The sequence below is a fragment of the Bos grunniens genome, chromosome 4 (assembly GCF_055505025.1).
Source record: "Bos grunniens cultivar Pamir isolate PY7600 chromosome 4, Bosgru_T2T1.0, whole genome shotgun sequence".
Taxonomy (NCBI): Eukaryota; Metazoa; Chordata; class Mammalia; order Artiodactyla; family Bovidae; genus Bos; species Bos grunniens.
The window spans coordinates 109,854,267-109,869,405 of NC_141168.1; the positions used below are offsets into that span (position 1 = coordinate 109,854,267).

Below are 15,139 nucleotides of genomic sequence, written 5' to 3' on the forward strand. Positions count from 1 at the left end.
TTAGCATCATTCCCTCCAAAGAAATCCCAGGGCTGATCTCCTTCAGAATGGACTGGTTGGATCTCCTTGCAGTCCAAGGGACTCTCAAGAGTCTTCTCCAATACCACAGTTCAAAAGCATCAATTCTTCAGCACTCAGCTTTCTTCACAATCCAACTCTCACACCCATACATGACCACAGGAAAAACCATAGCTTTGACTAGATGGACCTTTGTTGGCAAAGTAATGTCTCTGCTTTTGAATATGCTATCTAGGTTGGTCATAACTTTCCTTCCAAGGAGTAAGCATCTTTTAATTTCATGGCTACAGTCACCATCTGCAGTGATTTTGGAGCCCAAAAAAATAAAGTCAGGCACTGTTTCCACTGTTGCCCCATCTATGTCCCATGAAGTGATGGGACCAGATGCCATGATCTTAGTTTTCTGAGTGTTGAGCTTTAAGCCAACTTTTTCACTCTCCTCTTTCACTTTCATCAAGAGGCTTTTTAGTTCCTCTTCACTTTCTTCCATAAGGATGGTGTCATCTGCATATCTGAGGTTATTGATATTTCTCCCAGCAATCTTGATTCCAGCTTGTGCTTCTTCCAGCCCAGCGTTTCTCATGATGTACTCTGCATAGAAGTTAAATCAGCAGTGTGACAACATACAGCCTTGACATACTCCTTTTCCTATTTAGAACCAGTCTGTTGTTTCATGTCCAGTTCTAACTGTTGCTTCCTGACCTGCATATAGGTTTCTCAAGAGGCAGGTCAGGTGGTCTGGTATTCCCATCTCTTTCAGAATTTTCCACAGTTTATTGTGACCCACACAATCAAAGGCTTTGGCATAGTCAATAAAGCAGAAGTAGATGTTTTTCTGGAACTCTCTTGCTTAGTCCATGGAATTCTCCAGGCCAGAATACTAGAGTGAGTAACTGTTCCCCTCTCCAGGGGATCTTCCCAACCCAAGGATTGAACCCAGGTCTCCTGCACTGCAGGCTGATTCTTTACCAACTGAGCCACAAGGGAAGCCCTAAAAGTTTTTAAACAATAACAAAAAACACTCCCCACCCCCAAATGACTCTCAGTCCTAATTACTCTGAATCAGTGACAACAAGGGTAATGTATTCCGGATGCTTGCAAAAATCCTGTCTCATGAGCTAAGAGGCTTCTTGGTATTGTAATACTTCCTTCATCTGAGAGAAAGAGGAACATGATCAAATGTAAAACTTTTGGAGGTTTTGTTCCTAAGAGAAATTTTATATAAAAACAAGAGCATGGAATTAAAGCATGAGCTATTCTATAGAGCATTTCTAGATCATGACCAATTTTTCTGTGCTTGCTCAATTATAATAATTTTATTAGTGCATAAGGACCCCAAATGAGTTAAAAGAGAAACCCTGATCAGATAGTATCCAGGGAGCTTAACTTTGAACACTCTTAAAGGGATCCTCAGTCTTTGAATTATTGAAATAATTTTTTAAAGATAACAAAATCTCACTCCAACAGAGTTTAAAAGAAGGCCTGGAAGGGAGAAGGAACTTCCCTCAATCTATAGCAAAGAATTCCTCTCAAATATAGATCATGACCACCAGTGAGACAGGTCACATCCCAGAATTATTCAGAGGAATAGGGCTGATGGTTGAAGAACCAGACTGAGATCTTAAAGCTCAGAAGAAGAGGAGGAGCTGGAAAACATCAGAATTCACTGGCAGAGTCTACCCCCTCAGGTGGACAGACATAACTGGTTCCGTTTTCTACAGGACTGCTTGAGGAAACAGTTGGCCCAAGAAATTCATATGCAATAGCAGGACTGAACCAACAGGGTGGGTGAAGTAAGGAGGAATCCAGGCAAACAGTACATGCACATCTAGGTCATGCATTCTCAACTTACCTCCAAGGAGTAAAAACTGCTTCTTAGAAGCAAAAAAAAAAAAGAAAGAAATTTAAAAAAATCAGGCCTTTCTTTAAAATAGACCACATTTTTAGAGCAGTTTTTGGTTCATAGCAAAATTGAGAAGATACAGAGATTTCCCAACTACCCTCTGCCCTCACATATATATTAATACAACCTCCCCCACTATCAACATCCCTCACCGGGGTAGCCCATTTGTTACAATTGATGAACTTACATTAACACATCATCACCCACACTCCGTAGTTCAGCTTATGGTTCAGTCTTGCTGTTGTATCTTCCATGGGTTTTGGCAAATACGTATGTAATGGCATATATCAACCATTATAGTGTCATATAGAATAATTTAGTTGTCATAAAAATCCCCTATGCTCCACCAATTTATTCCTCACTCCTCCCAAACTCCTGGCAAACACTGATCTTTTTGCTGTCTCCAAAGTTTTGCCTTTTCCAGAATACAATATAGTTGGAATCATATAGTATGTAGCCTGTTCAGATTAACTACTTTCACTAAGTAATATGCATTTAAGTTTCCTTCATATCTTTTTATTGCTTGACAGCTCACTTCTTTTCAGCACTGAATGAAGATTCCATTGTCTGGTTGTACCAGTTTATTTATCCATTCACCATACTAAAGGATATCTTGGTTGCTTCCAAGCTTTGGCATTTATACACAAAGCTGCTATAAGCTTTTGTGTACAGGTGTTTTTGTAGACACAAGTTTTCAACTCCTCTGGGCAAATACCAAGGAATGTGATTGCTGGATCATATGGTAAAGGAAGGTTTAGTTTTGTAAGAGACCATTAAGCTGTCTTCCAAAATGGCTGCACCATTTTGCATTCCCACTAGCAATAAACGAGAGTTCCTATTGCTCTAACATCCTCACTAGCCTTTGGTGGTGTTAGCGGATTTCAGCCATTCTAATAGGTGTGTATTTCATTGTTTGAATTTTCAGTTCCCTGATGACCTTTGATGCCCTTGTTTATGTATAGGGCACAGATATACATACATTCATGCAGTATATCTGTAATAGTACAATTTCAAGGGTGAGGACAACTATTTTGAAATCCTCCTCCTTAAGGGGGAAACGGTCTAAGAAAGAATTGGAGAAGCACTGTCTGGGTAGTCAGAGAGGCAGCATGCGGAGAGAGACACAGGATAGATGAGAAGGATTGCTGAAGACTGAAACCTGGCCTCACAGGGAATCTGAGCAATGAGACAAGCCAGGGGAATAAAACTGAGTATGGAGAGCAGAGCATCAGTTAATTTTTGCAACCTCTTTGTGTTAGGCAAGGTTCTCTAGAGAAGCAAAACCAGTAGCACATATTGGAGAGAAAGGAGGAGGGAGGCAAGAGGGGAGAGAGAGATTATGTAACAGTTTGTGCCTCAGTTTCTTTGGCTGTAAAATGGAAATAATAATAGCATCTACCTCAGAGGATTGTGGTGAAGAGGAAATAAGTGGTAGAAAGCACAACAGTGTCCGTACATACATTATGCCCAATAAATGCTTAAAAAACATATGAAGCCAGTCTGTGGAAGCCAAGAGCTAATTGAGTTCACATAATACATGTTAACACTTGCTATTAATTTTTTTTTTTTCTTTTTAGAATTTTTATTTGTCTTTAGTTACACTGGGTCTTCATTGCTGTGCACCTGTTCTCTAGTCACCATGAGCCGGGGCTACTCTCTCTAGTTGAGGCTCTCCGGCTTCTCATTGTGGTGGCCTCTCTTGTTGCGGAGCGCAGGCTCTGGGGCACTCGGGCTTCAGCGGTTGCAGAATGTGGGCTCAGTAGTTGTAGCTCACGGGCTTAGTTGCTCTGCAGTGTGGGGAATCTTCCCAGACCAGGGGTCAAAACTGTGTCTCCTGCATTGACAGGTGGATTCTTTACCACTGAGCCTCCAAGAAAGCCGTGCCACTTGCTTTTAATTTTTTAAAGGCTAACTATCTTTGCCACTCTCAGGCAGTTCTGTGCCTGTCACTGAGTCAGACGTTAGAAAAGATGAATCCCAGCAGGGTGGCCACTGGGGGCCCTGCCCTACCCTGGTCCGCTCTGCAGAACTAACCTGGAGGGCTTTGGCATTCATGTGAACATGAACGTGCTGAGTCGCTTATTCACGTCCAGCTCTTTGCGACCCCATGGACTGTAACTGACCAGGCTCTTCCGTCCATGAGCTTCTCCAGGCAAGAATACTGGAGTGGGCTGCCATTTCCTCCTCCAAGGGATCTTCTCCGCTTAGGGATCTAACCACATCTCTTGTCTCCTGCTTTGTAGGTGGGTTCTTTACCACTAGTACCACCTGGGAAGTCCCTAGGAGCTCCAAAAAGGCCGTGGAAGCCACTCCTTTACATTCTCTTTGGGAAAACAGAGACAGGTGGATAGTGCACCCAAGAAAACCAGTGAAATGCCAGCTTAAAGTCCTACTCAAGCTCTGGGCTCTTGGCAGCCCTCAAAAGTCTCAAGCAAAGAGTAGATTTTAACCTTTGAATTCTAACCACACACACCAGAAAGGTGGATGAGTAATGGTTTACTGAAGGACTCCTTTCAGAGAGAGAAAAAAGTCACAGTAACTGCAGATCTCAAGAAACGAAACTGAAATCAAATCTGCAGACTTCCTTCTCCCCACCTTCCAGTTTCGGCACACCCATACTGAGAAATACTGCCATTTCTGAGCCAATTAGAGCTCAGACTGAAGTGGAAGCAGAGGAGAAAAGTGCAAAAAAACCTGACTAGAAAAAAAAAGTATTTTTCTGTAACCTAGCAGTAAGAAGAAAACACAGACATTTGAATGCCTCCTACACCGAAATACATGTTTTTCCTGTCATTTATGTAGAAGAACTTTGCAAGAAAAATCTGGGTGAGTACAATATCTATTGGGCTTATTAACAGTATTATTACTATCTATAGCATCATTTTATTGAGTAGGAAGGAATCTACTTCTCAATTAGAAAATTGAAATGTATTCCAAAAAATAATATTTTAAGCCTAATTTTTTTTTAGCCTAGACTGTTCACTGTTGTGACACTGTGTGCTTTATATTAATTGAAAAGGAGTCACAACATTCCATAAAAGATGCAGTTGAAAACTAAAGGCACTTTTCCTTTAGAGGTATTTTTATTGATTAACTCCCCCATGGCGTTAGCAGCATCTTCAAAAAGAACCTATAATGAAATTTTAAAAATGTACTTTCTACAAATCTACTCTAAGGAGTTGCCAGAAAATAAAACTCCCTGATAAATCTTCAGATATTAGTGTCAGATGATATGTATTATAAACAGAGACAGAAATAGTGCTCGAGTTGTAGACAGACTACAGGAAGACAAACTACTTGAAATTATAACAGCCTTCCTCTTTCCTGATAGAAATCTTGGGTTCATGTCTGATTTTCTCCAAAATAAGGAACAAGGTAGTACCAGAGGGTGAGGGAAATACAGTTCTGATTAAAACCCTACTCTTCAATTTCCTTTTCCTTTAGAAACACGAACCAGCCCTAAAGTTAACCCTACAGCTGATAAATATATATGTGTTTGATCAATCAACTAACAATCAATTAACAAGTTCCTTTTTTAAATACTAGTTGCTAAAAAGCTCAGAACCAAATTTTAGGGACAGTTTTAGTAAAGTATATAGAATTGAAAAATTATTTTTGCAAATTTCATCTGCATATGCAATGGGAAAATCATGTATTTCGGTGTAGGAAACATTCAAATGTCTGTGTTTTCTTCTTCCTACTTACTATATTAGAGAAAAATACTTCAGGGTCTTTTATGGTTCCATACAAATTTTAGAACTATTTGTTCTAGCTCTGTGAAAAATGCCTTTGCTATTTTGATAAGGATTGCATTGAATCTGTCGATTGCCTTGGGTCGTATGGCCATTTTAACAACAAATTCTTCCAGCACATGGACACGCTCTATCTCTCCATCCGTTTTGTTGGATCAGTGTCACGTGGTTCCCAGAGTACAGGTCTTTTACCTCCTTAGATTTATTCCTACCCATTTATTATTTTTGATGCAAGTATAAATGCGATTGTTTTATTTCTCTTCTGATAGTCTGTTGCTAATATATAGAAACACAACAGATTTCCGTATATTAATTTTACATCCTGCAATTTTACTGAATTCATTTATTAGTTCTAATAGTTTTTTTGGTGGCATTTTAGGTTCTTCTATACATAGTATTGGAGAAAGCAATGGCACCCCACTCCAGCACTCTTGCCTGGAAAATCCCATGGACGGAGGAGCCTGGTGGGCTGCAGTCCATGGGGTTGCTAAGAGTCGGACACGACTGAGCGACTTCATTTTCACTTCTCACTTTCCTGCATTGGAGAAGGAAATGGCAACCCACTCCAGTGTTCTTGCCTGGAGAATCCCAGGGACGGGGGAGCCTGATGGGCTGCCGTCTATGGGGTCACACAGAGTTGGACACGACTGAAGTGACTTAGCAGCAGCAGCATACATAGTGTTATGTTATCTTCTATACATAGTGTTATGTTATCTTCTATACATAGTGTTATGTTATCTTCTATACATAGTGTTATGTGGGTAGAATTCCAAGGACAGTCTTACTTCTTCATATCCAGTTTGGATGACTTTTATTTCTTTTTCTTGTTTAATTGCCGTCACTAGTATTTCCAATGCTATGTTAAATAAAAGTAGCAAGAGTAGCCATCCTTGTCTTATTCCTGATCTTAGAGGGAATGCTTTCAGCTTTTCACCACTAGTTTGATGTTGACTGTAGGTTTGTTATATATGGTTCTTATTATGTTGATATATGTTCCCTGGGTCGGGAAGATCCCCTGGAGGAGGGCATGGCAACCCACTCCAGTACTTTTGCCTAGAGATTTCCATGGACAGAGCAGCCTGGTGGGCTACAGTCCACGGGGTCGCAGACAGTCGGACACGACTGAGCGACTAAGCACGGCACACCTTCCATCCACACCCGCTATATTGAGAGTTTTTTTAATCATAAATGGATTGTCAAAAACTTTTATTGAATCTTTTGAGTTGATCAGATCATTTTTATTATTCAACTTGTTAATATGATCTTTCACATTGATTGATTTACAGATTTTGAACCATTCCTGCATTGCTGGGATAAATCCCACTTGATCATATTTATGATCCTTTCCCATCTAGTGTATTGTTTAAGGCCAGTGTTTCTTTATTGATATTCTGTCTGGATAATCTGTCCACTGATATAAGTGGAATGCCAAAGTCCCATAATACTGTTGTATTAGTTTCAATTTCTTGCTTTATGTTTGTTAATATTTGCTGCATGTATTTAGGTGTTCGTTCCTATGTTGGGCTTCCCTAGTGACTCAGGCGTAAAGAATCCACCTACAATGTAGGAGACCCAGGTTCGATCCTTGGGTCAGGAAGATGCCCTGGAAAAGGGAATGGCTACCCACTCCAGTATTCTTGCCTGGAGAATTCCACGGACAGAGGACCATGGCAGGCTACAGTCCATGGAGTCGCAAAGAGTCAGACATGACTGAGCGACTAACACTTTGTTTTCATGTTGGGTGTATCTATATTTTCAATTGTTACCTCTTCTTGTTGTATTGATTTATCTTTATGCACTGTTCTTTATTTCTTGTCATTTGTTATAGTCTTTCTTTTAAAGTATATTTTATCTGATAAAAGTATTGCTACTCCAGCTTTTCTTGTTTCAATTTGTGCAGAATATGGTTTTCCTTCCCCTCACTTTCAGTTTTTCCATCCCCTTCCCCACTCCAGCACCTGGTAACCTCTGTTGTCTGAGTTCAACTTTGAAGGGGAAGTGGTTGTTTTCTTAGATTCCACATATAAGTGAGCTCATACAGTAATTGTCTTTCTCTTTCTGTCTTATTTCGCTTAGCATAATGTCCTTCAGTTTCATCTATATTGTCACAAATAGAAGGATTACCTTCTTTCTCATAGCTATTGTAAATATGTTTATTTGCTACAGTGCATGTGGGCATGCAACTGTCCCTTCAAAATATTTATTTCATTTCTTTCTGACATATAGTCAGAAGTGAGATTGCTGGATCACAGAGTAATTCTGTTTTTAATTTTTTGAGGAATCTCCATACTGTTTTCCATAATGGCTGTACCAGTTTACATCGCCACTAGCAATGTACAAGTGTTTTCTTCACATCCTCACCAGCTCTCGCTATCAGTTTTGTTTTGAATAATAGCCATCTAATAAGTGTGACGGGGTTACCTCATTGTGATTTTGATTTCCCTGATGATTAGTGATGTTAAACACTTTTTTCCTATATCTGTTGGCCATTTGCGTGTCTTCGTTTGAGAAATGTCTGTTTGGGTTCTTAGTTTATTTTTCAAATTAGACTGTTTGTTTTCTTGCTATTGAGTAGTTTGAGTTCCTTATGTATTTTGGAGGAGAAGGGGGCGACAGAGAATGAGATGGTTGGATGACATCACCGACTCAATGGACATGAGTTTGAGCAAACTCCAGGAGTTGGTGAAGGACAGGGAAGCCTGAAGTGCTGCAGTCCATGGAATCGCAAAGACCTGGACATGACTGAGCGACTGAACTGAACTGAAGAGATAGGCTTTGCCAGTATTTTCTCTCATTCCATAGGGGCCTTTTCATTCTGTGCATTGTTCCTTTTGCTGTGCAGAAGTTTTTAGTTTGCAGCCCATTTGTCTATGTCGGCTTTTATTGTTTGTGTTTTTGGGGTCATATCCAAAGCTTGTTGCTCAGACTGATGTCAAGAAGATTTTCCTCTATTTTCATCTATAGTTTTTTGGTTTCAGGTCTTAGAGTTAAGTCTTTAAGCAATTTGTGTTTTCTACTCAAGATCACTTTTTCATGGGTCTTTTGTAGTTCCATATGAATTTTAGGCTTTTTTTGTTTTGTTTTTTTGTGAAAAATTTCATTGGAAATTTTAGAACTATTGCATTGAATCTCTAATTGATTTGGGTAGTATAAACATTTTAATAATATTCTTCTAATTCATAACACAGGATACCTTTCCATTTATTTGTGTCTTCTTCAGTTTCTTTCATCAGTGTTTCACAGTGTTCAGTGTATGGATCTTTCACCTCCTTATTTAAATGTATCCCTGAGTAATTTTTGTGCTACTGTAAGTGAGCTCATTTTAATTTTTTTCAGATAGTTTATAGTTAGTGTTAGTGTATAGAAATGTAGCTTTTTAATACTGATTTTGTATCCTGTACCTTTTCCTAATTTGTTTTTTTTTGTTTGTTTGTTCTAAAGGCTTTCTCTTTTTTTTTGGTGGTAGTTTCTAAGGTTTTACTTACTCCTTGGAAGGAAAGTTATGACCAACCTAGACAGCATATTGAAAAGCAGAGACATTACTTTGCCAACAAAGGTCTGTGTAGTCAAGGCTATGGTTTTTCCAGTGGTCATGTATGGATGTGAGAGTTGGACTGTGAAGAAAGCTGAGCACCAAAGAATTGATGCTTTTGAACTGTGGTGTTGGAGAAGACTCTTGAGAGTCCCTTGGACTGCAAGGAGATCCAACCAGTCCATTCTGAAGGAGATCAGTCCTGAGTGTTCTTTGGAAGGAATGATGCTAAAGCTGAAGCTCCAGTACTTTGGCCACCTCATGCGAAGAGTTGACTCATTGGAAAAGACTCTGATGCTGGGAGGGATTGGGGGCAGGAGGAGAAGGGGACGACAGAGGATGAGATGGCTGGACGCCATCACTGACTCGATGGATGTGAGTCTGAGTGAACTCCAGGAGTTGGGGATGGACAGGGAGGCCTGGCATGCTGCGATTCATGGGGTCGCAAAGAGTCGGACATGACTGAGTGACTGAACTGAACTGAAGGTTTTATGGGCTTCCCTGGAGGCTTAGATGGTAAAGAATCTGTCTCCAGTGCAGGAGACCTGGGTCCAATCACTGGGTTAGGAAGCCCCCTAGAGGAGAGCATGGCAACCCACTCCATTATTCTTGCTTGGAGAATCCCCACAGACAAAGGATTCTGGCGGCCTATAGTCCATGGGGTCTCAAAGAGTCACAGCTGAGCAACTCAGCACACACACAAGGTTTTCTGTGTATAATATCTTTGCAAACAGAAACAATTTTGCTGCTTCCTTTTCCTGTTTGGAGGCCTTTATTTATTTTTCTGCTAATTGCTCTGGCTAGGACTTTTAGTTTTATATAGAAGGAAAGTGCTGGGAGTGGGAATTCTTGTCTTGATCTTAGAGGAAAAGCATTCAGTTTTTCACTACTGAGTATGATGTTAGCCATGCGCTTGTCATATATGGCCTTTGTTGCATTTAGGTAATAACCCCCAACCCTTCTATACCAAATTTGTTGAATTTTTATCATATAGTACAAGTAAAGAATTTCATCAAATACTCTTTCTGGATCTATTGAGATGATCATATGGTTTTTATCCTTCATTCTTTTAATGTGGTATGTTGCATTTATTGATTTGCATATCTTGAACCATTCTTCCATCCCAGAGATAAATCCCATTTGATTATGGTATATGATCTTTATAATGCTTATAATGTTCTGTTGAGTTACATTTGTTTGTATTTTGTTGATGATTCTTAACATGTATGTTCATCAGTGATATTGGTCTGTAATTTCCTTTTTCTTGTATTGTCCTTAAGTGGCCTTGGTATCATCATTAGGCTGGCCTCATAAAACGTACTTATAACTGTTCCCTCCTTTTCTGTTTTCTGGAAGAATTTAAGAAGAATTAACATTAATTCTTCTTTAAATATTTGGCAGAATTCACTGGTGAAGCCATGAGGTGTGAGATTTTTCCTTTTTGGTGAGGTTTCAATTACCAGTCCAAACTGCTTACTCATTATTGGTCTGGGAGGTTTCAGTTACTAATTCAAACTCCTTACTCATTGGTCTGTTCAGATTCTTTATTCATGATTCAGTCTTGATGGTTTGTATGTTTCTAAGAATTTATTTGTTTATTCTACATTGTCCAATTTGGGGCATATAAATGTTCACAGTGGTCTCTTAATATTCTCTGCATTTCTGTGATATCAGTTGTAACATCTCTCTTTCATTTGTAACTTTATATATTTGAGTTTTCTCTACTTGTTTCTGAATCTAGCTCAAGGTTTGTCAATTTTGTTTATGTTACAAAACAATAGCTCTTAGTAGCAAGAGAAGATTGATGGCTCCGTCACTGATTTGGCTGGTCTTCTTTTCTCTTTGCAGTGTTATTTCCTTCATGCCCTGCTGCTTCGAGATACAAACTACTTTTAAGAAACTTGGTATTGACGCAAAGATCTTCTTTTGAATATAGTGGAGTAGAAGGACCCTAAGCTCACCTCCTGAACACACCCAAATCACCATCTGAAGAACTATCTGCAGAACAACTGTCATTGAAAAACACTGAAACCTACGAGAGAAGATCCTCTACAACTAAAGATATAACAACTAAAGCCTATCCCCCCAGGTGGGTGACACACAGATAAGAGAATAATTATATTACACAGGTTTTCTCATGGGAGTGAGATTCTGAGCCCCACATCAGTCCTTCCAGTCCAGAGGTCTGGCAGTGGGAAAATATGACTTTTTCCATGGTTCTTCTAGTTTCTATTTCACTTATTCCTTCTCTGATTTTATTATTTCATTCCTTCTGTGAACTTTAGGTTGAGTTTGTCCTTGAGGTATAACATTGGGCTGCTTATTTGCGATCTTTCGTAATGTAGGCCTTTGTCACTATTAACTATTCTCTTAGAACTGTTTGTGCTGCATCTCATAAGTTTTGGTGTGTTGTGTTTCCACTTTTATTTGTCTTGAGATATTTTTTGATATCCCTTTTGACTTATTCTTTGACCAAATGGTTGGTCAGAAGTATGTTATTTAACTTCCACATATTTATGAATTATACAACTTTCCTTCTATTATTGATTTCTAGTTTCATTTCATTGTGGTCAGAAAAGACACTTGATGTGGACTTCAAGCTTCTTAAATTTGTTAAGACTTCTCATGTGAACTAATGTAAGATCTATCCTGGAAAATGTTCCATGTGTACGTTGAAAGAATGTGTATGCTGTTGCTCTTGGATGGAATGTACTGAATATGTCTGTTAGATCCATCTGACCTATGGTGTTGTTTAGGTATGCTGTTTCCTGATAGATATTTTGTCTGAATGATCTATCCATTGTTAAAACTGGGATATTGAAGTCACCTACTATTATTGTATATGTCTGTTCCTCCCATTTAGTTTTACTAATACTTGCTTTATTTTTAGGTACACTGAAGTACCTAAATTTTGGTGCATTATATATTATCATCTTGATGAATTGACTGCTTTATCATTATATAGTAACTTTCTTTGTCTCTTTTGACTATTTTGACTTAAAGTCCATCTTGTCTAATTGTAACAACTCCTGTCTTCTTCTCGTTGCTATTTGCCTGGAATATGTCTTTCTATCCCTTCACTTTCACTGCATGTATGTCCTTAAGTCTAAAATGAGTCTCTTGAAAAGATAGCATATCACTGTCAGATCTGATTTTTTTTTTTAATCCATTCAGACACACTCTATCTTTTGATTGGATAATTTAATTCTTTCATATTTAAAAGTAATTATTGATAGGTAAAGAGGTAAAGAATCTCTCCAGGAGATGCAAGAGACATGGATTTGATCCCAGGGTCAGGAAGATCTCCTGGAGCAGGCAATGGTAACCTACTCCAATATTCTTGCCTGGAATATCTCATGGACAGAGGAGCCTAGTGTCTACAGCCCATGGGGTTGCAAAGAGTCAGACACGACTGAGTGACTGTGCACACATGCACACAGGATTTGCTGTTGCCGTTCTGTTTGTTGTTTTCTGGCTGTTTTGTAATTCCTTTGTTTCTTCCTTCCTTCCTCTCTTGCTGTCTTCCTGTGTGATTTGATGACTTTTTGTAGAGGTATGCTTTGACCCCTTTCTTTTTATGTTTTGTATATCTGTGCATGCTTGTGTGCTAAGTTGCTTCAGTCATGTCCAACTCTGCAACCCTATGGACTGTAGCCTGCCAGGTTCCCCCATCCCTGGGATTCTCCAGGCAAGAGTACTGGAGTGGGTTGCCATGCCCTCCTCCAAGGGATCTTCCTGACCCAGGGACCAAACCCAAGTCTCTTAAGTCTCCTGCATTGGCAGACAGGTTCTTTACCACTAGTACCACCTGGGAAGCCCTTTGTATATCTACTACAGGTTTTTAACTTGTAGTAATCATGAAGCTTTACATTATTTATCCTATAGATATAACAGTCTATTTTAAGTTTATAACAACTTCACCCACATACAAAAACTCTACACTTTAACTTCTCCCTCCACATTTTGTGTTATTAATGCCACGGTTTACATCTTTTATTCATATTGTATCCATAAACACATTATTTTACTCACAGTTATTTCTTAGTACTTTTGTCTTTTACTTTTACATCAGAGTTAAAAGTGATTTATCTGCCACCATTACAGTACTAGCATGTTCTGGATTTGACTATATTTTCACCATTACAGTAAGTGTCATACTTCCATATTCTTTTCATTTGTCAGCGTATTTTTGTTACAACTCAAAGGCCTCCCTTTAGCATTTCTTGTAAGATAGGTTTAGTGGTGACTAACTCTACAGTTTGTTTGTTTTGGTCTGGGAAAGTCCTTATCTCTCCTTCATTTCTGAAGGACAACTTGAAAGTTTCGTAAGTATTCATGGTTAACGCTTGTCTTTTAGCACTTTGAATATGTCATCCCACTCTCTACTGGCCTGTAAGATTTCTGCTGAGAAATCTGTTGATAGTCTTATGTGAGTTCCCATGTAGGTGGGATTTTTTTTCTCTTGCTGCATTTAAAATTCTTTGTCTTTGATTTTAGTCTTATTATGTGTTTTAGAGAAGATCTTTTTGTATCAGAACTCTTGGGGAAATCTATGAGCTTCAGGAACTTCAATGTCCAAATCTCTACCCCTCCCCCCCACCCCCACAAACAATTGGGAAGTTCACAGACATGACTTTTTTTTTTTTTTTTTTAAATTTTAATTGGAGGCTAATTACTTTACAATATTGTGGTGGTTTTTGCCATACATTGACATGAATCAGCCATGGATGTACACGTGTCCCCCCTTCTCAAACCCCCCCTAATGTCTCTCTCCCCACTCCATCCCTCCGGGTTGTCCCAGTGCTCTGGCTTTCAGTGCCCTGTTTCATGCATTGAAATTGGACTGGCAATCTATTTCACATATGGTAATATACATGTTTCAATGCTATTTTCTCAAATCATCCCACCCTCAGAGTCCCACAGAGTCCAAAAGTCTGTTCTTTACATCTGTGTCTCTTTTGCTGTCTTGCATATAGGGTTGTCATTACCATCTTTCTAAATTCCATATATATGTGTTAATATTCTGTATTGGTGTTTTTCTTTCTGTCTTACTTCACTCTGTGTAGTAGGCTCCAGTTCCATCCACCTCATTAGAACTGACTCAAATGCGTTCTTTTTTATAGTTGAGTAATACTCCATTGTGTATATGTAGCACAAGTTTCTTATCCATTCATCTGCCAGTGGACATCTAGGTTGCTTCCATGTCCTAGCTTATTGTAAACAGTGCTGCAATGAACATTGGGGTACACATGTCTATTTCAATTCTGGTTTCCTCAGTGTGTATGCCCAGCAGTGGGATTGCTGGGTCATATCAGCCATGATTTCATTAAATAAACCTTCTGCCTTTTTCTTCCTCTCTTCTCTTTGGATTCCAACAATGAATGGATTGTTACATTTGATGGTATCCGATAATGCACATAGGCTTTTTTTTCACTTTATCATTCTTTTTTCTTTTTCTTTTTTTTTTTTTTGCTCTTCTGAATGGAAAATTTCAAATGTATTGTCTTCACAGGTTCACTGATTCTTTTGCTTGGATGAGTCCGCTATTGAAGCTTTCTATTGAATTCTTCAATTTAATCATTGTGTTCTGCAATGCTAGGATTTCTGTTTGTTTTTAATGGTCACTGTTTCTTTGTTGAACCTCTCATTTTGTTCATTCATTGTTTTACTAATTTTGTTTGTCTGTGTTTTATTGTAGTTGACAGGATTTTGTATGAAGATTATTTGAAAGTATTTATCAGGTAGTTCATTGAGTTTCATTTCTTTAGGGTCATTTATTGGAGCTTTATTAATTTCCTTTGATGGTGTCATGCTTCATTGATTATTCCTAATTCTTGTGGCCTTGCATTATTGTCTACACATTTGAAGAAGTAAGCACCTCTTCCAGTCTTCACAGATTGGGCTTAGGCAGGAAAAGGCCTTCTCCAGTCACCT

At 38.8% G+C, this 15,139-nt stretch overlaps 1 protein-coding gene across 3 annotated transcripts in view; it reads left to right on the plus strand.

Annotated features, from left to right (window-relative positions):
* LOC147374674 (sterile alpha motif domain-containing protein 9-like) overlaps window positions 1–15,139 on the plus strand; it is a 38,223-nt gene that overhangs the window by 12,549 nt on the left and 10,535 nt on the right. For 2 of the 3 annotated variants that reach the window (XM_086397876.1, XM_086397878.1), the window contains exons 1-2: window positions 4,577–4,747; window positions 11,054–11,294. The gene's annotated coding sequence lies outside the window, so the exon portion shown is untranslated. Of the gene's footprint in view, window positions 1–4,576; window positions 4,748–11,053; window positions 11,295–15,139 lie in introns of those variants that run through there. The other variant, XM_086397877.1, reaches the window with a different exon arrangement.